This window comes from Neopelma chrysocephalum, unplaced genomic scaffold (assembly GCF_003984885.1).
Source record: "Neopelma chrysocephalum unplaced genomic scaffold, ASM398488v2 Primary Assembly neopelma1_131, whole genome shotgun sequence".
Taxonomy (NCBI): domain Eukaryota; kingdom Metazoa; phylum Chordata; class Aves; order Passeriformes; family Pipridae; genus Neopelma; species Neopelma chrysocephalum.
The window spans coordinates 643,658-667,158 of NW_020897793.1; the positions used below are offsets into that span (position 1 = coordinate 643,658).

The 23,501-nt window shown below is 37.5% G+C and overlaps 1 protein-coding gene across 2 annotated transcripts in view; it reads right to left on the reverse strand.

Annotated features, from left to right (window-relative positions):
• The window catches only part of GRID1 (glutamate ionotropic receptor delta type subunit 1), a 532,881-nt gene that overhangs the window by 139,698 nt on the left and 369,682 nt on the right, over positions 1–23,501 (reverse strand). The gene's annotated exons all lie outside the window — the stretch shown is intronic.

Sequence of the window (23,501 nt, forward strand, 5' to 3'; positions counted from 1 at the left end):
AATGTTCCTGCCTTCAACCACTTCTTTCTTCTGTACCAGGATGACCCCATTTATTGAACAGATATTCTTATTGCTCTGTTATAAAAGGCCCTATGAATCACCGAAATGAACACGGTTAAAAAACCAAATACAGATCAACAAAATACTTCCAGTTACTGCTTCTTAACCTGGATAATTTCTGAACTCTGTTCAAAAACAATTGCACTGATACAAAGAGACTCTGTAGACTGTGGCACTGGGCTGAGCAGGAACATCATCAACCACCTTCCTCTTCAGAACAGATTTGCATAATAAGCCTCTCAGACATTTAGTATCAGATGGGATGAATCACCTTCTCTGATGACACTGACTGCAGATGACTGGCTTAGAATAAACGCCCACAACTTCTAAGCCTGCAGTGAAATGACAAGAGATCCATCCTTAATATAGGCTAAGGGAGTACTCTTACCTGATCCCAGAAAAAAAACAAACAAACAAAGCAAAACTTCACTAAGTAGCCAACACCAACATTTTTAACATTAATCTTAATTTATACTGTGCTTTAAAAAAAAAAGGTATAAATTACTTGCCTAAATAAATGTGTTTTAAAATTTTACTCATTTGCATAGCCCATACAAATATAAGAAAAATTGTGGGCAACACACATATCTCCATCTATTTCTCATGTCCACAAGGTGAAGTGCTCCTTTAAAGAGACAAAAATCCCAAAACAGAAATTGCAAACTCATGGAAAGAGAAAAATCAACACAGACAGAGCACAGTAATTCTCTTCATCATCATAAACAGCATTATGGGAAAATAACGAAAACTGGTGTCAAAGCAGATGAGAACCACTAGAGACAACACTTCGCATAAAATAATCCTCTTCTAAGCATGCAGTGAAAAATTGTCCCCCTTGGTAATTGTCTCCTTTGCATTTATTCTAAGCTGGTAGGAAAATTAAACTGACCACCTAATTGAGGAATAGCAGCTCTTAGGAAAACTAGCAGTGATGAAAAGGAGGGCAAAAAATGGTACATTTTCTCCCTATTCACCCCCAAACATGTTCAGACAAAGTCAAAATAGCCAGGTGCTATAACATATAGAGAAAAAGCAAAGTACTGCCAGCATTTGCAACACAGAATTAAATAATGCTCAGGTGCAGAGTTATTGCACTGGCTACATTTTGTGATTTATCTGCAACAGTGAGCAATTTGTATGAATAAATGCTAAGTCTGGGGAGCTGAAAGAGCCAGGGAATTTGAAATGAATTATTGTAACTCATTCTGCTGGGTTCACATATCTGGGCCAAAGTTTTTAAAATGAGGTGCCTAAATTTAGGTTGCTAAGAGTTTCTCTTTAGTCATCAGAGTGCTAGACCATTCAGTGCTCCTCCTACAGAGGCAATGGTTCTGCATTCTAATAGCTTGAAATGTATTTAGAAACATCTCCGTAGATAGTCAATTTTAAATAGCTCTAAACCTCTCCTGTTAAGAACTGCAACCCATAGCATGAACCATTACTCGAAACCCAAACATGGTGAGATGGAGCAGAATCTTCTTCCATGTTGTGCTTCAGATTTTGCACCATATTTACCAACTTGATGTCTTAAAAAATCCTAAAAAGAAAATTTATTGAAAAACATCTCTCGGAAGTTTCAACTTTCTGATAGCACCAGTGTATTGCTGGAGGCTCCTGAAAGTTAAGCAGTGTGAAGAGCAAGGTCCTGGAGACCTGTGATATCATAGCAAAATTTATTGAGAATAAGAATAAGAATAAGAAAGAAATCACATGTTTATAAGTTATGGAGTTTATTTTACTTTAAAGAGGAAAAACATATCAGCACTTGGGAGATTACGGTCACCCATTTTTAATAATTCAAGCTGTTCAAGGTCTTGCCATTTGCTTATGTTTGTGTCCATCCATTCAAAAAGAAGATAATGGTTTATGAAGCATCCTTGAGGGATCTCTTACAGCCTATTTCATAAACGCACTCTATATAAAGGAAGTAGACCAGGAATTTGTGAGATCACTGTGGCTGAGGAAAAGTGCTGCCATCTATTGGGGCAGGATTCACGTTAAAATATGTAATGGGGATTTTTATGAAAAAAATATTAATATATGTTCAAAATGTCCTAGTTCTTTTTATACTTTATATGTACATAGGGTCTAGTTGGCACTTGGGAGTAATGCTTCACAATATTCTATCAAATAGAAAATCTGCTTTTGAGATAAACAGCACACTGGAAATTAAAGAGCATCCATCTTTCCTTTATTTTCTCTTAGAGTAGCAAATAGCTTCTACAAATTTGGAAAAAGGAGGTTTATTTGAGACTGTATGCCCTTCTTCCTCCCCAACTAAGTTTCAAGAGCCAAATGTAAAATACAGAACCCAAAAAGAGAATTGTAATACACTCAGTGGACCACTATTAGTGACAACATATAAGTGATATTATCAGAACTGGGCCAGAATTGGAAGATGGAAAGGAAGCAGCAAATGTAGAAAACCGTTTACAATTTCTCAGTAGAATGCATTTGCAATAGCAATGAAATAAAAAGACATTGGAAACCAAAATACGAGCATTAAGATTTGAGATCTCATAGCAACAATGATAAAAGAAAAAAATAAGATGCTGGATGAAAAATGGTCAAAGATAGTTTCATGTATATGGTTTTGTTTACTTTTAAATATATAACTTAAAATAATTTACTGTCAATAATCCATGACAACATTATTTTACTGGAATAAAGCAAAGAGCAAACATTTACATTGCCTTTATGAATAAGTAACTTGGTTCATTATTTTATTTAATGGTAGTTGCAGGATTAAAAGGAGAAGTTAGGAAAGTAAGCAATAAATACTGCTATGTTCAGAAATAAATCAATTCCGCAGAGGAAAAAAAAAAAAGAACCAGAAGCAATCCTTTCCTCTCCAAGGATACAATGGGTGGCTAGTAATGGGGAAGGCTCTTTTCCACAATACCTGGCTGCTTTGCCAGGGTCAACACCTTGCTGTTAACAGCAAAAAGCAGCCTGCCTAGAAAGGAATCAGGGATGAGTGGCTGGACACAACTGAGAGAGATGCTGGTGAGTGTTCAAACAAACGTAGGCAGACTGTTCCAGTGACAGCAGGATGTGCTAAAGAGTTTAGAATTACACGCTTCAGTGTTATAGTTGTAAACCTGTTGTCTCCTTACTATGTACCCAGGGGAACAGGCAGTAGGAATGTCTGGAAGCCCCATAATCAACCCCAGGATCCTAGAAGGAAATGTCTTGCAGGTGGCAAACACAGATGTTCCTGCTGTGTCTCAATTTTTGGAAACAAGGGTTGCCACCCTGAAATCCATGATATACAAGAACCACCAGACTGTTTTACTGGGAGGGATATCAAAGTAGCAAAGGTTATTACTTGCACATCCTTTACCTTAATGGTGAGTATAAAGAGCATCATAGCTTTCCAGAATGAAAAAATAAATAGAGTAAACTGGGGTGTTCACAGTTAGAAAATAATTTGAAAAGAATGTCCTGAGAGATACTGGAAGAACACAAAACCAAAAGTATTGCCAGCTGTCACAGTTTAACCCCAGCCAGAAACTAGCCAGCTCGCTCACCACCCTCACCTATCCCAGTGGGATAGAGAGGAAAATCAGAAAAAAAAGGTAAAACCTGTAGGTTGAAATAAGAACAGTTTAATAATTGAAATAAAATAAAATAATTAAAAAATTACTGTAATAAAAAGGGAGACAACAAAAAGACAGAGAAAAATAAAACCCCAGAAAGGCAAGTGGGGCAAAGACCAGTGCAGCTGCTCACTACTTGCTGACTGACGCCCAACCCCTTCCCAAGTGGTTGGTGGCTCCCATCCAATTCCCCGCAGTTTATATACTGGGCAGGATGCTCTGTTGTATGGAATATCCTTTTGGCTAGTTTGGGTCAACTGTCCTGGCCATGCTCCCTCCTGGCTTCTTGTGCACCTCCTCTCTGGAAAACATGATAAACTGGAAAGTCCTTGAGTAAGCATGACTTAGCAACAACTACAACATCACTGTGTTATCAACATTATTCCCATACTGAATGCAAAACACAGCACTGTACAGCTACTAGGAAGAAAAATTAACTCTATCCCAGCTGAAACCAGGACACCAACCAATGACTAATTATAGCTGTCATCAGAGTGCAGATACACCTGCAATGCCGTGAGTGCTCCATGTCACTGGCGGATACACCAGATCATCCTCAGACTCCAGCTCCAGGAACCAGGCCCTGCTACAAAGCCACTTCTACACAGTTGTATTCCTCTTGAGACGCCACTGCAGACCCCTACCAACCAGACAGACAGACCATGGCCAGCTCCAGAATGGTTATGTTAAGGAAATTTCCCTGTCCGACCGTCCAGGACCCACTCTTGGAGTCACACTCACACCACCTGAGCAACCCCCTGAGGCACTCAGGTCCCTGTGCAGCTGCACCCCCACACTCTCACACTAAGGTTTCCTCACCTGCTCAGCCCCACGTTTCCCACAGCAGAGTCTCAGATGAACTAATCTTTAAAACAGTTTAATCTTGTTGCAATAACTAAATAACAGCTTGAGCTGCTACATCTGAGGAGGGACCCTAAACAAAGGAAATCCTGGGGTTTTATACTCCCACAGTATAAGCATGGGGCAGTCTGGGGATTGTCGGCTCCGGCCCTATCCCTCAGTGTCCCTCACCCGGCTGTGCCACAGATCCCTGGGCCCTTTGTCATGCAAAAGGGTCAGCAGTTCATGTCCTCCTGTCTGGGGCTCCCACCCAGAGCTCAGCTTGGAGCTCGCACTGCAGCTGCACCCTGAGCTACCTGCGCTGGATGTGTTCCTCAACGCTTACAGCAGAAAACCAGGCACAGAATGTGCTGGCCAGTAAGCATCTGAAGAAGCAGCCTGCAGAAGACCCAAGTTTTTTTAGAGACCAGGACAGTGGGAGATGAGATTAGGAAATACTCAGGGTCAGCTCTACACTATGAAATTAGCAAAAAAACCAAAAATAGGCCTTCGTCACATCATCATAGGCAAATATCCCAAAACTCTGGTTCTTCTGAGGGAATTTGTCACCTTTCCCTTTATGTGTCTAAAACAATCAGTATGGCAATGACAGATAAAACCCTTGTTTTACCTTTTTTTTCCTTCCCTCTTTTTTTTAATTTTTTTTTTATTATTCATAATAAAGCTGTAAGTAAAGGAGGGTTTGGGGAAGTAATCCTGTCTAAATCTCAGCTCTTGCAAATCTTTCATAAGGGATCAGTCTCAGCCCTTACCTGCTCACTTCACATTTGCCGCTGAACAGGTTTCAAAAGAAAATTGTTTCCAACTCTTATTCCCAACAAGGTTGCAGCTAGTCACCTGCTTCCAAAAGCAGCTTTTTTTTTTTCTTTCTCTTCATATCCTTGCAGAAATTATTTGCTTACTGTCTTATCTTCTCCCATCCCCCCAAAATAAGAAAAAATACTTTAGAATCATTTTGAAATCTACTATAGTAAAACTGCAGTAGGGAAGAAAAAGAATCACTATCTTCTTTATAGCATTTTGTAACCCTGAGTCAAACCTAGGTCCAGCTGCTGGTTTCATTGTAGGAGATGGATTTATATTTTTTAAAATGGCTTTGTTCTTGATTTAAATATCCAGGAAAGCATCCTAGGAATCAGGGAACTGGTTTTGATCCCAAAGAAGAGCTACCGACCAAGTTTCCAACGTAATACATCTGACAGTAATTAACTGGATAATATCGAAGTGCATCTGTTTATCTGAGAAGCTTTGTGTATGTCTTGGATACAAATAAGTTAAGATAACAGATATGAAAAAGTCAATTTTAGTAGAACAGATGGGTTCACTCTAAATCCCCTAGATATCCAATTTATATTTAGAAATTTCTTCAATTAAAATGGTGCAGTCCTTGTCCAGATGTGATTTGCATAGGTAATAGAACTTCACAGAAAAACAGTTTCTCTGTAGCAGTAAGTACAATTCTTATACTTCCCTAGAACCTTCTTTTCCTTGCATTTTAAATAAATACCTCTTGGCTCAGTATCTCCAGAGGACCTTTGTTAGATTAAAAATAAAGTAAGCATTACTAGCCACAATAAATAAATTATATAAATATTATATAAATATTATAATTCTTATACTATAGTTAAGAACACTCAAAATGGATATTGTTTCTAAAGCTTAATTGGTAATAGCACCATTAGAACAGGGATTAAAAAAATTTTTTTTAGTACAAAATCCCAACTCTATGACATTTTGGACTAATAATCTTGAAGAGAAAAAGTTCAATTGCAGTAAACTGGATCAGGTCTGTAAGTTTACTTTTCTTATTTAATACAGGTTCATTAAAATTTCTAAATGTCATTTCAAAGTGAAATATTAAATTCTTCCTTCTCTAGATGGAAAAAAGGGAATTCAAAGAGTTTCCATGACTTTTTTTTTCAGATCAGAAAATCCACTGAAACTTTCCCTTTCTTATGGAACATAATTTTCCATGAAGAATTGGTACTTCTAATAAAAGTAGGTTTTGCCAGAAAATCTATACTCTTCTTTTTTCTGAACATATTTCTAGAAATGTGCGTGTGCATGATTTTTAAAAAGCACTTTGCAGGTTCACAAAGTCCCTGTCTTTACCTGATCACTACACCTCATCTCAGTGATACACTTAATTTCCCTACTATTACAATAGGAGCTGTCAATTCCAAAACTTGGTACGTATTAGCTTTGTACAAGTCATTAATGAACCACAAGCACGTTTTTTCAAGTTATGCACTGTTACATTAAAATATGGAGCCTGATATTTCCCTCCTTCTCTTCTGCAGAACTGCATTGCTGAGAAAAGCTATTCTTCCCTCCGTGGTACTGATGAAGCACAAGTAGTAATTGAAAGGCTGCCATGAGATTGGATGGTATTTTAACCATTGTAGGCTCCTCCATTAATATAAGCCTGAAAACCTGGCATATTCAGCTGGAATCTCCCACAAAAGATAGGCCAGATTGGTCACGTGGATCTCTATACTCTCCTACTCAGGTGCCTGGTCATTAGTCTGAGATAGCTATCCAAGGTTCTTGTTCCCCATAAACTCTGTAATATTGCATTTATGGTCTCTGTCTAAATGATATGATATCATCCTTTCTTGACCTCCATTTCAGTTCCTCCACAAGCTAAATAACCTAATGGGGCGAGGGGTGAGGAATACAAAGAAAAAAACCCACAGGAGGTGGGAGGGAGAGGGGAAAAGAAAAAAAATAGGAGAAAAATAAAAAGTGGGGGGAGACGGAAGATACATTCTCAAACACCACCCCCAACTGAGTTTCATTTTCAGTTGCTAACAAGACAGTTTATGCAAACAGGAGTAAATATGACCCAAACCTTCACCAGCTTTTAGCACACACCCCTACAGTTGATGAATGCTAACTAGAAGGTGTACCCAAAATTTTGCACAATGTGATTTGATAACAACACAAACAAAAATATACTAATAATGCATTTTGAAGTTTGCACTGCACTACTTGCCTATTACTTAGATCATAGGGATCAGAAAAAAAACTACATCAAAGAAAACCTGCATGAAAGATTAATGTTAATCAAGAGAAGTACTGGAGATGAAGAAAACTGTAAGGAAGACTGGGAGAAGAGGAGCTATGGGCTGCAACTTCAACTGGCTGCACAGCTGTAATGTTCTTGAGTCACTACTGTAATGTATGTGGCATTGCCTATTGTTCTAACTTTAATCATTTCAATGTAATGCATTGGGATTTCTGTTTAACCTGATTCCCATTTTATATGTAATGCTTATTACAATCAATCTGTGTTGCCATTCCATTTAGTGCATAATTCTACTGAATGAGGCATAAAAATACCGTACATGGAACTCTTCCAAAAGCATTCAGTAAGAATTTGCTTTTCAAAGCTCAAATGTCACACACTGTTTATAAACATGGTAACTGTTGACCATTTAACTACATGGCACAGTAGTGACACTGGGTAATTGCACAGCTGTCAGAAAGCAACATTTCCGTAAAGACGTAAATCTAATGTTAACTAAAGAACTAAACCTCTCAGAAATATGGTACTTAAAATTTTACCATAGCCACATATTGAGTTGAATTTGAAGACCCAATGGAATCTTTAAGAAGCATAACTAGATTTTGCTCCTTGACGCTGAATTTCTTCTTGAAAATAACAGGTTTGTACATCTATATTCTATTAAAAAGCCTCTGGTTTTTAGAGACAACGCTTTTTGTAACGCTTTGTTAAGAAATGTACACCTGAAAGGGCCAAACTCCAGAGAATAAATTAAAATTCATCAGAACTGGCCAGCACTTGGACTTGGGTCTTTTTTGGTTGGTTTGCTTTGGTTCCCCTCCTGTCTCCCATTAAGAGAAGAAATTGCCACTGAAACAATTTAATAGTTTAAGTCTTCAGTTTGTAATGCCTACAGGGGCTGGAGTGGACATTGGTCTGAAGGTTGAAAATGCTTTTACAGGCATAGACCCTGGGTAGACAAGCCTATTTTCAGCATGGATGATTGGCTTCTATTCTCATAATAAGCAGCCATTCCACAGTCAGGATATAACATGTTCCAGTGCACACCACCAGCCTCATACACTGTGCTTTCTCAGTTCTACTCAGAACAATGGCTTAAGCTCCAACTTCAGTTTCAAACGCAAGTCCAAGATAACTTTATGGAGTTTGCACAGAGATTTCCAAAGTTTGATTTTTGTAGGTATAAACAGCAGATGGCAACTGTATCATTACAGGAAGATGTAAATTTCTTGTATTTTCATCATGCACACAACTTACACATTCCTAATTTCCTTTATCAAAAGACATATGCTTTGTCTTGACAACATGATAGCTGAACTTCTAGGATCATCTATCACAAACTCTGAACTGAAAGAACCAGCAATAGCGTGAAGACATCACGTTGATTTTGAGGTACTTACAGTTTTAATACTGATTCATTCCCTCTAGCACAAAGTACCAAATCACAATGCAAGGCTGCTATTTTACATAGGTTATGGGTTTTTAAACTCAATGAACTTGCAAAGATATGTCAACATCAAAGGTTACCCTATCCAATACCCATCTTTTCATCCATTGATATTCATGCTATCTCTTCTCTTAACATTTTTAAAAATCATGTCTGGTTTTGAAGGAAAGATGACACTAGTCAGCCTGAAACATAAAGTCTTTCAAACCAGTCCTTTTCTGCCTACAGCACTCTTATTTTAAATTGCAAAACAAAGACATAAATAAAGCAAAATCCTTACAGGTCTGAGGACCTTCTTGTCAGTCACAGGGCACTTTAAGTGCACAAACATGCCACAGGTTGTGTGAGCGTTACAGCACACCTTAAAGATCACCTTAACCATCTCAAACCACAAGATTCTGCCTGATCAGCTTTGCCAAGAGGAAAAAGTATTTGCTGTTCTTTACACTGCCTGAGGATACTTGCCTGCTGTATATTTGCCAAGTGATAACTCTTTCCTTCCTCTAGGAGGAAGGAAAATCATGGGGAGCAGCAATGGTGGTAATGGAAGGGCTAACTCTCCCTCAGGACTCTGTGCAAAGCCTTGCAGGCTGATGAAGGTTATGCAGAGGCAGCAGGTCCCCAGCACAGTGCACATGTACAGTTCCCATGCCAATGGGAAGCAGGCTCAAACAAACTTACTTTTTGTTCACGGATTTTTCCTCCAAGCAGATGTTCAAATATTCACCGTATGAGTTCAATCCCATGATGTTTTGCACCTATACTTTCTCAAAATTTGCATAGGTGCACTGGAACCCCCAAGTTGATCTCATTACTGCCAGTCTGTATCAGCTTTACCTTTGGCAGCAAGAATGATATTAAAAATATATATTTTAGTGTTGGAGCATGAGCAGATTTCACTGGAAAACATACTTACTTTTCCCAAAGGCTTGCACACAATTATTCAGAAGAGTATGGCAAAGTTACTAATGAAAAAAAAAAAACAAGACCAAAACCTTTTTGATCCTTCAAAATGTTTTCTGCTTTATCTAACTAACACGAGCTCACACAGTGTTTGCAAGGTTTTAGACAAATGGGTTTTTGAGAATGAACCATTCTACACTGACTGGAGGAACAGCTTATCTTCTGACTCAAGGGAAACCTGCATTCATTAGACTATGCTTTGATTCTGTTCTTGAAACTAAATAATTTTTAGCATTTGAAGTTCTGCAGGTTCTTTTCCCATTGTTTCCGAGGCAGGATCTAGACAAAACAGATTTGTGTTAGAATTTCCATGTACCTGAGTTTCCCAGAGAAAAAGAGAAACTAATAGGTTTTTAATTTTAAAATCTGAGCTTGTTTGGCTGGTGTTATACTATCCTTAGCACTGATTTCTATCATTCCACCCATGTAGGCATGAAAGGATTCAAAAGAGAAATTTATATTGCATTTAATTAAAGTAGCCTGCACCTCACTGACAAAAAATTAAGTACATTATATGGTATATCTTTTATGCAGGACAATTTATATAGAGGCACATTGGTCTATGTTGTAAAACTCTAAAAATCTGCTTAGAGGAGGAAAACAGTCCCCAAATATTATGGAATGAACACAGTTTTAAGTTTGTGACAAACTATGACTAGAAAACAAAAATTACTTTAATGCTCAATGGATTCAGATTTCAAGCTAATATACAAAAGCATCCATCAAGTGTTAATTTCTTTTTCTGAAGATAAAGTGACAGCAACCTGTTGTGTAACAATACAACAGAGAGTGCAGAACACGGAATTTGGCATGTAATCCATCCTCCTTGAGGGAAAATCTATGGGAGATGGAAACGAGAATCATCTATTAGTTGATGGTAGCTTTATTCCTAAAGTCTGTGGTGTGGTCAGGTTTCCATGTTTGCAGAATCTACACTGAACTTTTGAGTGAGACAAAGGCCATGTATTTGAGCACATATTGCAGGCATCTTTGGCTATGACTGAGCAGCAGTTAACTGCAAAACTGGGAAAAAAAATGGTTTTACCTAAGAAAAAATTTAAAAGGACAGTGCCTTGGAAAGCCAATAAGCAGAGGGTGTCAAAACAGAAGTTTGAGAGATGTAATGTTTGTGCAAATGTAATGATAAAGAGAGGAGGAATAAAACATGACATCAGAATGGACATTTTTAAGTCAGGGTTACATCTGTTTTTACAGAAAACTCAAAAGAGTCTGACAAGAAATGTTACTAGTTGAAAGAAAGTGAATAAAAACAGATCCTTGTCTAGTTACCTGATGGAAATATAATGGAAATATAAACACCTGATGGAAAGCATGGAAGAAAAGAACTAAGGACTAGAGATGCATCTGGAGACATGGGAGAAATTATCTTTTTTTTTTTTTTAATAAGAAAACGCACAGGAAAAGATAATAAAAATATTATTTTGACCTGATGTGAGTTGTAAATGCCTGCAAACAAAAAGACCTGGAGCATGTGGGCACAAGACAAGACAAGAGGAGGGATCAAATACAGCAAGAAAAAGGGTTGTTAACAGGGCAAGGCAGCTGTAAAGAGAAACAGAGATGCTGCATAGAGCAAAGAGACAGACAAATAAAGAGACCAGAAGAACTCAGCAAGCACAGAGGAAGGTAAAATCCCAGGGCTGAGACCTATGGTTGATGAGGACAACACATAGAAGATTAAAAAACATAAATGAAGAAGAGGGGAAAGGGGACAGGAGAGGTAGAAGGCAACCACAAACCAGATGAAGGAAAAAAAAAATTGAGAAGATTGGAGATTCACACAATTCCAGGAACTTTTGAATTGCATGAGGGACAAATTGACTGGCCTGTCATCAGAGAGCACAGAAGGAAGAGGTCAGCAAGCTAGGACGAGAAATATGGCCTTGAGGCAGAAAAGAAACAATAAAGAAAGAAGAAAAAAAAAGTCTTTCTTCACTTAGGACAGGTGTCATTGTAAAGTTACTTCCAGATGAAGTAATATTTATATATAGGTGAGATAGATGTACAGTGCAAATTAAAGTAGGATGCAGCTACTGAAGAGGAACAGACAGATAAAAGACTTGTGGCAAAAAGAAATGGTTAGTAAATGTAACCACTGAAAAGTATTTTCATTAAAATGGACATTTCTTTGGTGATTCTTTAGATAAGACTTTCAGTGCTGGTCTTTAGGGAGTCTGAAGCTACTAAAAGAAAAATTAAATATTAAAAAGCACAGAGGGCTCACAGTCTCTAAAGCTACTTTTAATTTGTGAGACTATAAAAATTTTTTAATGAGGATATACTAACAGCCATGTCCAGAGAGTGCAAGATGCAAAAACAGCAATAAGGTGAATACAAATATAATGACAGAGTCAGAAAAGGAATGACACTTACATAGTAAGATAAAAGACAACATAGAAATAAATAAGGATGTCATGGTAAAATGGACTGAATCTGTGTAATGCAAGGGAAGTTTAACAAAGGAAAGAAAGACTTCTTGGGATAGCAGCCCTACAGTCAAAGTTGAATACAGAAAAATAATCCTTACCTATTAAAATATTCTGCAGATGTGGTGTTCATTTAATAAAATTTAAAATCTCGAAGCCAGAGCAAAAAAATAACAACAATAGATCTTGTAAGAAAGTGTAATCATTAGTTAAATGAAGTTGAGTACAGTGAAGGTTCATAGCTTCACAACAGAGGACCTTAAAGAATTTCCAAATTTCCTGTGTCTGCTTAGATTTTGAGCTTTTCAGTTATCTTATTCACTCAGCAGTTACTTCCTGTGGAACCTGAGAGCTTTAGTTGTTTATTTAATATTATCAGCAATGAATCTGACAAATACTATTAAAGGAATTAACTATGACAAAAAACTAAGAAGTATGATAAATAAAGAGGTATTTAGAGAACATTTAAAAAGACGATAAATTCTGAAACCAGGTAAGATAATTATGCTGAAATTTACTACTTTGAAAAGTAAGGTCATGCACTCAGATAACGTCAACAAAAACCCCTATTATTTGAAACTTTGTCAATTTGAAAAACACCAGAGGTGCTATTACAGTTTCATTGTCTGTGATCTAGCAGTTTTCACACCCATGAACAATTATATGTTAATATATATATATATATATATATATGCATATACATATCAGTTGAAATGTTGTCATTAGAGTAAGAAAGGATGAATATCAACATAGAGAGAGATTCCTCTAGTCACTAGCAGGTTGAGAGTAGAGTTTAGGTTTGGATAGTTTAGTAGCGGAAACATAAGACAATATGTTTGCTGCATTTCAAGTACTATATTAAGTACCTCAGGAGGATGAAAAGAAGGCATCCCAACTGCTAAGCTCACAGGGCCATGCCAGCACAAAGACATATGGATATTAGTAGGATCACAGATATATTCTGGCCAAGAATAGAAAGGCTTCTAAGTATTATGGGGAGATTCCATATTCACCTCACAACAGTAGTGGCAGGACAAAATACACACAGCTCCATTTTAGGAAACTGCATGATTAGTTTATGAAAGTGTGGAATATATATTTATTCATCACGGTGGCCTCTGTTCTCTGGGGACAGCAGCAAGCAATCCAGGAGGTAATTTCCTATATTATACCCTTGACACAGTGCAGAGACACAGCAGCAGTCTCCCGGGTGAGAAAGGCACAAAAATATGCACTTTATATATTAGAGACCACGGCAGAGTTGAAAGAGTTAATACCGAGGTTTCTATTAGGAGCTCATTCAAGGTTTAATATCTCAGATGTTGTAAATTGCATCTCCTGGAACTTGGCAAGCATCTCGTCAGCTCCAATGCAATTTGTTTTTCCAGCATCCAAATTGTTTTTAAAAGATTAAGGTGTTCTAATTTTTTAAGGCATTAAGTCAAAAGCAGTAATCCTTTACCATTGTGATAAAGGTTGTCTACCATAATCTTTATTATTTACTAAATCTTGACTGCCAAAGAAAAGGAACTTATTTTTCAAAGTCTATTTATTTATGTAGCTGAATTGCTATATTATGAATTTGGGGATGAGAAAAGAAGACTGATTACTTCGGCTCTGAAGAACTTGCACAAAGATAAATATGATTCAAGACTTAATAAAGTAATATGACATGAATATTAGCTCCATTCGAGTCAAGGGGGACAAGATTTCACCCTTGGGAGTCTTTTGTCTCTCAAATATTGCTTCAAATCCTACAAAACTGATGGATTTAGAAGACTATTAAGAGCCAGTCAGTCCACATGTTTTAGTAAAATAACTCAGTTAATAGTTCCTTGAAAATTCTCTTACAAACAAGTACACACCAAAGCTAAGCAAAGAAATCTGAGACTCTACTTTCTTGATGAGAGTAAGTATGACAGAATTCTGGGGAGGGGTGTCCAATTCAGGCTGGTACCACCCCCATTGGTGAAAATCAAGATGATATAGAAAGAGTTTTCAATAGAAGGAAATAAGAAAAAAATAAACACAGTATGATGATACCTTTTTTTGCAATTGGAAATTAAGGCAGAGAGATCAAGTGCATGATAAACATCACCCACAACACATGATGGGACAAGGACATCCTTCTTCAAGACCTTCAACAGTACCATTGCTTTAAAAATCTGGATTACTTTATGCCTTCAGTAGAAGGTTTCATCACAGCAAAGGATGTGGCTGAACCTGCTGGTTTCTGCTCCAGAGGAGGGAAAAGGCAGCACACACTTGGAGACACACTGTCAATATCCCAGAGGCCCTCACCAGAAACGTATTCTTACCATTGTCTCTTTTGGTATCTCTGCTTGAAAAGTACTTTAAAGATGCGTACTCCTGGCTATGCACATAAATCTGTGTCTTTTACCACTTTCTCTCTTACAACATTCAAACTGAAAACAAAACCTGAGCTTATAAGAATATCACTGCAAGTTTGCACTTGCAAATTCTATCCCACTGTGTCATGCCTGCAGCTACTCCTAAGCCTGTGGTTTGATTGTTTATTAATTGAATGCTGGAAAGTGGCAGAAGGAGCTCTCCTTCATGAATCTGAAGCTCACAGCCAGAACTGTCAATCCATAACCCATATCTACTCCTTCCCTGGGTAGATATACACGTGTTTGTGTCTATGCACATTTGTATGGATATACTCCCACATATATACATATATATATATATATACACACCCCCCTACACAGCTGTCTGGGGACAGGCACATAAAATAGAAAAAAGGAAAATGGAAAGAAGAAAGCATAAAGGGTATGCTCCAAGCATAAAGTGTATTTTAAACAAAGTTGAGTTCTCACCACACTGGATGGGGACTCAGAAAACTTGACTCCCGGATTTATCATAATATTCCTGGGAAAATATGAGCAAATTTTCTCAAATTTGATATATAGGAATAAGTAACTCCATAGTATATATGTGCATTTTGATAGATACTTATACATATATTCATGCACAAAATGTTGCAAATCTAGGACTGACACAGGTAAGCAAACCACTGTTGCAACTGTTCAGGAATCTCCATCATACAGAACAGCAGGATTGTATTAGTAGCTATGCTAACAAGTAAACAATGTTTGTACATGTTCTGACTATTGACTTTTAAGCTTGGCTATATCTAAATAAGATTTATTGGTCAAAGTATAAATTTACCTGAAAATCCAATATAAATTATTAGAGCACACAGTTTGTTTCTGTTCTACTTATATGTCATGCATTCATTCCCTTCTGTGGCTTTAGGAAAAAGAAAACAGAGGAGGGCAGTCCTTTCGAAACCATTTGAATATATACATTTTTCTGTCATCATCTGTTGGCTTCTGGGAGAGAGATGCCTTTCCCATCCAGGACGACACTTCTGGGACAAGTGGCAAGAAGCCATTTCCCTGCTAGATTTCCTACTGCCTTGCCTTTGAGAGCACATTTCACCACTTCAGTTAGCTGTGTCAGATGAGATACCACATGGTTGAGCTCTGTGCAAATTGCCTCTCACAGCAGCCTCGTCCCGTGCTCAAACATCACCTTCCCTCACCTCCCATTGTTCCCTGTTTCTTTTCATTAAGTCTATTCAGCAATTCTCTCTAAAATCTGTGTCTTGGCTGTCTCTCTGTCAGCTGACTCTTTCCTGTCCCTCTCAACAAGCACAAGACATTACTCACCTGTCTGTGCTGCGCAGCTGAAACAGAAAAGCTATCCGTCAAGTGAGAAGACTGCAGCACACTCCTGTACCATTATTTTGCTTTCCCTTAGCTACTCCATGCTCCCTATTCCAGAGAAAGATTTATTTCCCAAATTAATTACAAGTACGCTGCCAGTCTTTATTCTGGAACCCTCACCAGCTATTTACTCTGTTCCAAACCCAGAGACAAATGGAACTGTTTGCAGCCAGCTGTAGATAAACTTCCACAAACATAAAACTCTTCCTCTCCCTCTATACCACCTTTATTCCCTTGTCTCACCAGGCACATTAAAGAGTCTACCGCAGCTGTGTGAAAACTCCACACCATTGGTTCTCCTGTTCTTTTTAAAATGAAAGATAACCTGGAATTTTGAGCAATGTGTATCTTGTTTTCTGGGTCTTGGTTAAGCAAGGTGTATTAGGTTTTGTGAGGTATACTCAAAAAGACTAACTTCCACCATAAACTTTTATTTATTCAGTGTTGGTTATTCTAAAACCTGTTCATACTTGAGCCTTCTTGCTCAGAGACCTCTGCCTCTATGCTGGGGAGGGAGCCACTGACAGGATTCACCAGCTCTCACCCTCTCTTGTGTTCGGAGATGTGACCCTACACCACCTGAAACTGTGCAGTGAGAAACAAGCAGAACGAGCGCTCACCAGATTTCAAAAACCAAGGAAATTTATTTTCTACCCCATCTACCTATCTGGTTAAAAAACAGGGAGGATATTTCTTGGCCTCAGTAAACAGGAGTAAACAGCCATTCCAATTCTCAATTCTCATTTAGCATAACCACAGAAGATTATTTGTGTAAAAGCTATGCATACATGTATGCATACTCTTCCAAATACCCTCTACCACAGGGTACACCTTTAATCCAAGCCAAGTGGCATAAATTTGTCTGAAAAATTATACTTGTTCAAAAAAACCAAAACAGTAACAACAAAAAACAACCAAGAAAACTATCTGGCACTCTTACACTGTTCTCATTTGAATTCCACTGCTATAACCCATGGTGGATTAAGAGCAACCAAAAACCATAATCTCAGGATGGATTTTAAACATTTATTCCTGTAATTTAAAATCAACTAGGACATCATACAGCTTTTCCAGGCTTCACATGGGCCTGCATCCTTCTCTGTGACTACTGAGCATTATTAATTAAAAAACTTGAACTTTCATTTAGTAACTGATTATTAAATGCTCAATACACTAATTGTTTCTCAAGTTCTACTTTTGAGCTACATGCCTGGTCAGCTTGGAAAACCACTATATACAATCTTAAGCTTTACTATTCCATCCCATTACCAGGGAAGGTTCACAACCTGTCTCAAATGAATAATTGCGGTAATAACTGAAATAAACTGAGATGTCTTGTTTTTATCACTGCTTGAATTACTACCACAGAAAATGATGTACATAGGAAAAAAAAAAAGATGTTAGAAGCATCTGTCTGATGCAAAAATCAAAGTTCCTTCAATGTTTTAAGTAAAGTGACAACAAATCAAAAATGACTGTAAATTTTCAGTGCCATACTTTTTGAATCAATAGGATTTAAAATGTATGACTAATTGGGCTGATACAAACTTCCCTGTTGAATTTACATACATAAATGTTTGCAGAATTATCCTTTATCTAAGTAATTATGCCACCCTCAGTTACATGATATACAATGATAAATTACTGATCAATCTTTACGACAAGCTTTTCTTACTGAGTAATCTAATGACAAGGAGAAAATCAGAACAAAGCATCACCACTCCTTCCATCTGAGTGTGCCAAAGGCACACAGTGAATACCATGTGGTATTTTCACAGCAAAGCAAGACCTGTCAGCTTTTCCTCAACCTTCACCCTCTGACAGAGCTGACAATGTGTTGCCACCACGGGAGTGGTTCCAGAAGACCCATCATAGAAATACGTCCTCCCTCTCCCTCCCAGACAGGACTGCAATGCTGAAATACTTTCTGCCGTATACAACTCCAGGCTGAGGAGACAGACTTGATATCAGGAGCCATGTTTGATGCAGAAAGAGCAATAATTGAAATTTTCACCCTTGTTTAAACAGGGAGGTGGCAGTAGGGCTGCCTAGGAAGACAATAGCAGGAATGCCCCTCCATGCCCTGTGTAAGGCTTCAGAGGAAATGCTGGAGGACTGTCCACCAAAATTCCAACAGCTCTGAGGGGCCTGGCTAGCTTGTTTGCAGCTCCCTGTAGCTGCTATACCATATATGCAGCCTCTGTGACCATGTAGTTTCCAGTTTGCTTCTCAAAGGGCAGTTTTATAGCCCTTTCTGAAACACCTGCATTGAGGATGTTCTGCAACGCTACTTCATTCTTTCTATTCAGTAAAAGGGGAAGTGGTTCCTGGAAAAATATTCCCCTCAGCTTTCTTTGGATATTAGTGTTTTGATCAGAAATCTACTGAAATTAGTAGGTGTTCAGTTGTTTTCAATAAGCATTGGGCCAGACTTAGAAAAAAAGAACTTGAAAAAAGCAAGTTTTCTCTTTTTATTAGACCTTATCATAATGGTTTACATGAGAGGACAAATTAATATCTAAACAATAAACTCTCCATGCTCTGGAGTCATCTCTTCACAACTGAGCCCTCTATGCATAATGTTTGACTGCTGAGTTGATGGCTTTGAATAATCGCAAGTGACCTGAAATAACTGCAAAGTAACACAGAAAACCGAATCTTTACCATTGTGTCACTGTCTCCCACAGGGACTAGAATCTGTTGTTCCACACTGTAAAATGTTGTTTTTATAGATAATAATTTTATCTTGTCCAACTTTAAAGTTCACATTTGTAGGCTTTTTTGATGAATCAAATGGCTTTGATAGCCAGCAGCTCCTTTCCAGTATTAGAGAGAAAGCGGTGGGTGCCAATTTACAATTATTCAAACTAGTAATCTCCTGTGTCTCTGACTGCTATTATTCCTTTGCCTGTGACCCAACCATTTAATGAAGTGAAATTAATTTACAGTAATAGGAAATTCTCAGAACTACATGAAAGCACAAGCTTTAATATGGGAAGAACAAATGGCCATTTCATGCAAGGCTGACCACAAGCATTGTAAAGAAATTTGAAAGGAGTTTATACCTTTTTAAGTAGGTATGGTATTAGCAGAAACAATATACTGCAGTAAATATGATAAATCAAATGCCTCTTCAAAACAGAAAGCACCAATACAATTTTCTCCTTTTGTCACACAGCAGAAGTTTCTCATTTACATATCAATGTATGACATACATATATTTTGTAAAGGTAAACCCAAGCTCTTATAATCCTTCAAATCCCTTCTAACTCTTCTATCGTAATACCAATGACAAACTTCCAACAGCAAACCAGTAACAGGGAGGTTGACATTTATTTTGCTTACTCATCCTTTACAAATAAGTGCATCAGTATGCATTAGAATTGAAACAAATATGGTTTTATCTTAAATGGCAAAATCCAGCTCCCATTTTTGTCCGAACATATTGTTTATCTACAAAATGCTGTAAAAGGTTGAAATGGTAACTCAAATCCCCTGCATTCTCGTATTTCCTTTCATGTTGGAAAAATATCACTTTTCTCAATTTTGCTTTAGCATTCTTTCCTCACCTCTGCCCTGAAAAAACAAGAGGGAGTGGAAGCAGACAGCAAGAGGTGAGCAAGAGCCACAGCAACTGGGACTGTGTTTTTTTCTCAAAATAAAATTGTTTGTTGGAAGCATTAAACATTTCTGATCATCTTCCAACTAGCTCTAATATTTGTTTTGTTCTCCCTCATATACTCTGTATTTTTACACTAATTTGTCAAGCCTTTAGATCCCTTGAGGGGAAGGATGTTTTCCAATGTAGCAGTCAAAACAATGATCCTTCTATGTGTGTGGGGGCTATAGGAGGACAAAAGCCACCACAAGAGGATTCATGTATTTACTTACTCTCATTGCACACGTATGGTGGTGGTATTCAAGCAAAAAACTGAGAACACCCTTTGACATTTCTCATCACCCTCTTCCCCAAACCTTAGACAATCTGAGATTTCTGGTGCATTGTCACATAGTTCCTCCTCTTTCTGTTTGGTTTTTCTCTCCTCCTAGTGTTTGGGAGAACAGGATAAATCTTTTCCCTTCAAAAACCTGAGGTGGCAACACTTCTGCTCCAAGTAGAGGCTTTTCTCTTCTGCCCAGAGTTTCAGATAATCTCCAGCTAGGATCAGCCTATCACTGCACAAGTCTTGGCTTTACAAGTACTGAGGTTGGAAACTAAGTTGCTTTCCACTGTTAGCAAAAATCTGAGCCAACTGCTAACCCTGGATGGCTCTCTTTTTTCCCCCCAAGAGACTTAATAGTTTTTTTGAGATGTCTCATGGAAACAGGGATTACTGCCTACCAGACTTGGTGATCCTTATGCAAAGTGTGCACTACTGCCCATGGTATTACTAACAGATATAACAGGTCCAAGCTTTCTTCTGTACGTCCAGTCATAATCAATACAATAATCTGTTTCTTTGTTACAAAAGTGTCTATTCAATACAAATGCAGATTACCAGGGACAACCCATAACAATGGAAAGGCAATTGTACTCCTTTGCCAACATAATGCAACCTCAAGCCTCTTTCGGATCCTTAAGCAAACTGACTGATTGACAGTCAGCCACAGTGAGATAACTGAAGAAAAGTCTTTACAAGATATCAAATGATTCATATCTGAGGATAATTCTAAGATTTCTCTCTCTCCCCCTGTATTCATTTACTTGTTCAAATAAATTGAAAAACTTCTCAGTCTGCTTGACATTACAAATTCATCCTTTTAAAAATTGTTTTTCAAAACTGCTATTTAATTTCTCTTCTGGCAGTGCATCTAAATCTCCTGTAACCCAAACATAGTGTACACACATTACCCCACTACAGCTGAGTGGGATGCGCTGGTTTGGCAATGTGTTCAAAGTAGTCTTTCCTCAGGAATCCTAATAGATAAAAATGAAGAATTTTCATCTAGTAGATGACAGTAGCTCAGAAAATATATATAAATATATATATATAAATATTTCAGTATTATGAATAAATAAAAAAAAAGACAAAACAGAATCTTAAAGGAGTTAACCGATGGGTAGTTCAAACCAGTAATTCCAATTTTTAAAAAATCCCCAAAAGCCCAGGAAAATCCAAAGTATTATTAGTTCTAAAGTACAAAATTAGAAAACAACTAAGTGAGGATGTAGAGAGTTATATATATCATGGATCAATCCTGATATTCATGTCAGGTAATAAGATAAAATAATTTATCTGTGACTAGTCAACCGATAATTAGATATTTAAGAATATCTAATAGGGGCTTTTGGATGTCTTGGGTTTTTTTTCCTTTAGCAATGTTACTGGTAAAATTCAGAAAAAGTAATTATTGATACAAATTCTCCAACTATATACATTCTATCTTTTAACAGAGATTTTATATTGATTAAGGAGAACAAACAGTGGAAGGATTTGTGGATGGTTAACTGCGTTGCCCTACCATTATGCTAATTCTGATAAAAAGTGTGGAATAATTTGGACACCGTATCATAACCACAAAGGTTATGATACCTTTTAGCGTTACATGCTGTGAAATGATAAAGAGACAGTTAGAAATACTGTTAGAAATCCACTCAACCCTCGCTGTTTGCCTGTCCAGCAAAAAGGCAATACTGGATTCACACCAGTTTCAGTAAACACTTAAAGCAGCATTTGCTAAGGTACTTCTTGCCACTTGTGCTTAAATGAAACTTGGGGCTTGCTCAGCAGAGCAATCTGTGTTTCTGACACATGAAGGCTGCAGATCACAGGGAGGAAATTCGTTTGCACTGTTACACTTCAGAGAAAGAGTAAATTTAAAATTTGTTCAAAAATGTGCTTTAAAGTACTAATTGCAAATTGAAGCTCTGCTCCAAAGTACAGTGCATTCATCAGGAAAAAAAAAAATAAATCTAACTAGTACTCTCCAACTTGCCTTCTACATAGAGAGTGTCAGAAGTCATCTACCTCTTCTATGAAAAAAATTTAAAAATCATGACTATAGAAGCAGTAGCTTGAAGTATTTTTACTGTGAATATTTGTCTATTTAAGCAAAGTATAACTTTGTAAAATAAGCAACTTTCCTGAGTTTAATACATATTATTTTAAACTCCTTGACCTCCCCAGATTTCATTTCTAACCTTTAACAGGTGATTCAGTATCCAAATACTTGGTTGGCCAAGTATAAATATAAATGTTTCCTTGGATCATAAAGGTGCTGCGTGCCTAAAATTTATTGTTTCTAAGGGCTCAGAAACTATTAAGGCAAAACCCACAGAAGTACACAACATGCAGATGCATGCTTTGGGGTACAAAGTTCTCATTTCAGATGTAAATACAAACATCTTAAATTATACTCAACATTAAAAAAGAATCTACATCTTTAACAACTCAAACAGTCTCGAAATTTGTATGCACAAAAGTTAAAAATATTTAACTCCTGCTATTATTTGCCTTATAAATTCTCTCTACAGATTCTGTATATAGTTGTATCTCAGCATCTGAAGGTTGATCACAAGAGTCATGAGACACATGACTGAAGACAGAAGACTGAAAAGCCACAGAAGAGCCAAGATCCCTTCTGAGCAGCAGGCTCACCACAGCAAAAACAAAGACTAGACTGAAGAAAAGAGGACCATGAATCATGAAAACACATGAAACTCAACTGCTTGTAGACACAGATCCTCTGCAGGCAGTTGTATATGATTTATAATGGGTAAAGCGTAATGTATTTAGAAACCCATTTATTATTTTGGGGGGTTAATGGTTAAAATTTTCCTGCAAAATTCAGGCACTGCCTGAATACCAGTGAGTCTGGACCTTGGTAAAACTGTGGGACTATGACCCAGCTATACAGGGTTAACTTCAGATGTTAACTTCAGATGTTAACAGGATGTTAACTTCAGATCCTGCACAAGGAAAGTGTCATGGTGTGAACTTCTAAGCAGCAGTAAGGTCTGCCTCTGATTCTCATCTCATTGGACATACAGGAGCTGTGTGTTAAATGCTGTCTAAACCAGTCAAGACCATCTAGACACAACCTTAGGATGAAAAGCTTCAAACACTGCTGGAATTGTCTAAAACAACAACAACTCCCAAGTATATGCTTCAGAGTTTGCTTCCATTTCCCACTGAAAGAAAATGAAATGTCTCTAACTTATTCTCACGAAGGATATTGTCTCCAGCACCTCAAAACAACCAAAAGAAAGGCAGTTCTGTCTTCCACCATAGGTCTGAGAACTACCAGCTTTGACTTAAAAGAGAGAATTGCTCTGCCTGTCTCTGATTGGAACTTCCACCCTGCAAACAAAGCACATTCCTCATAACAGCTTGGTCAAATCCA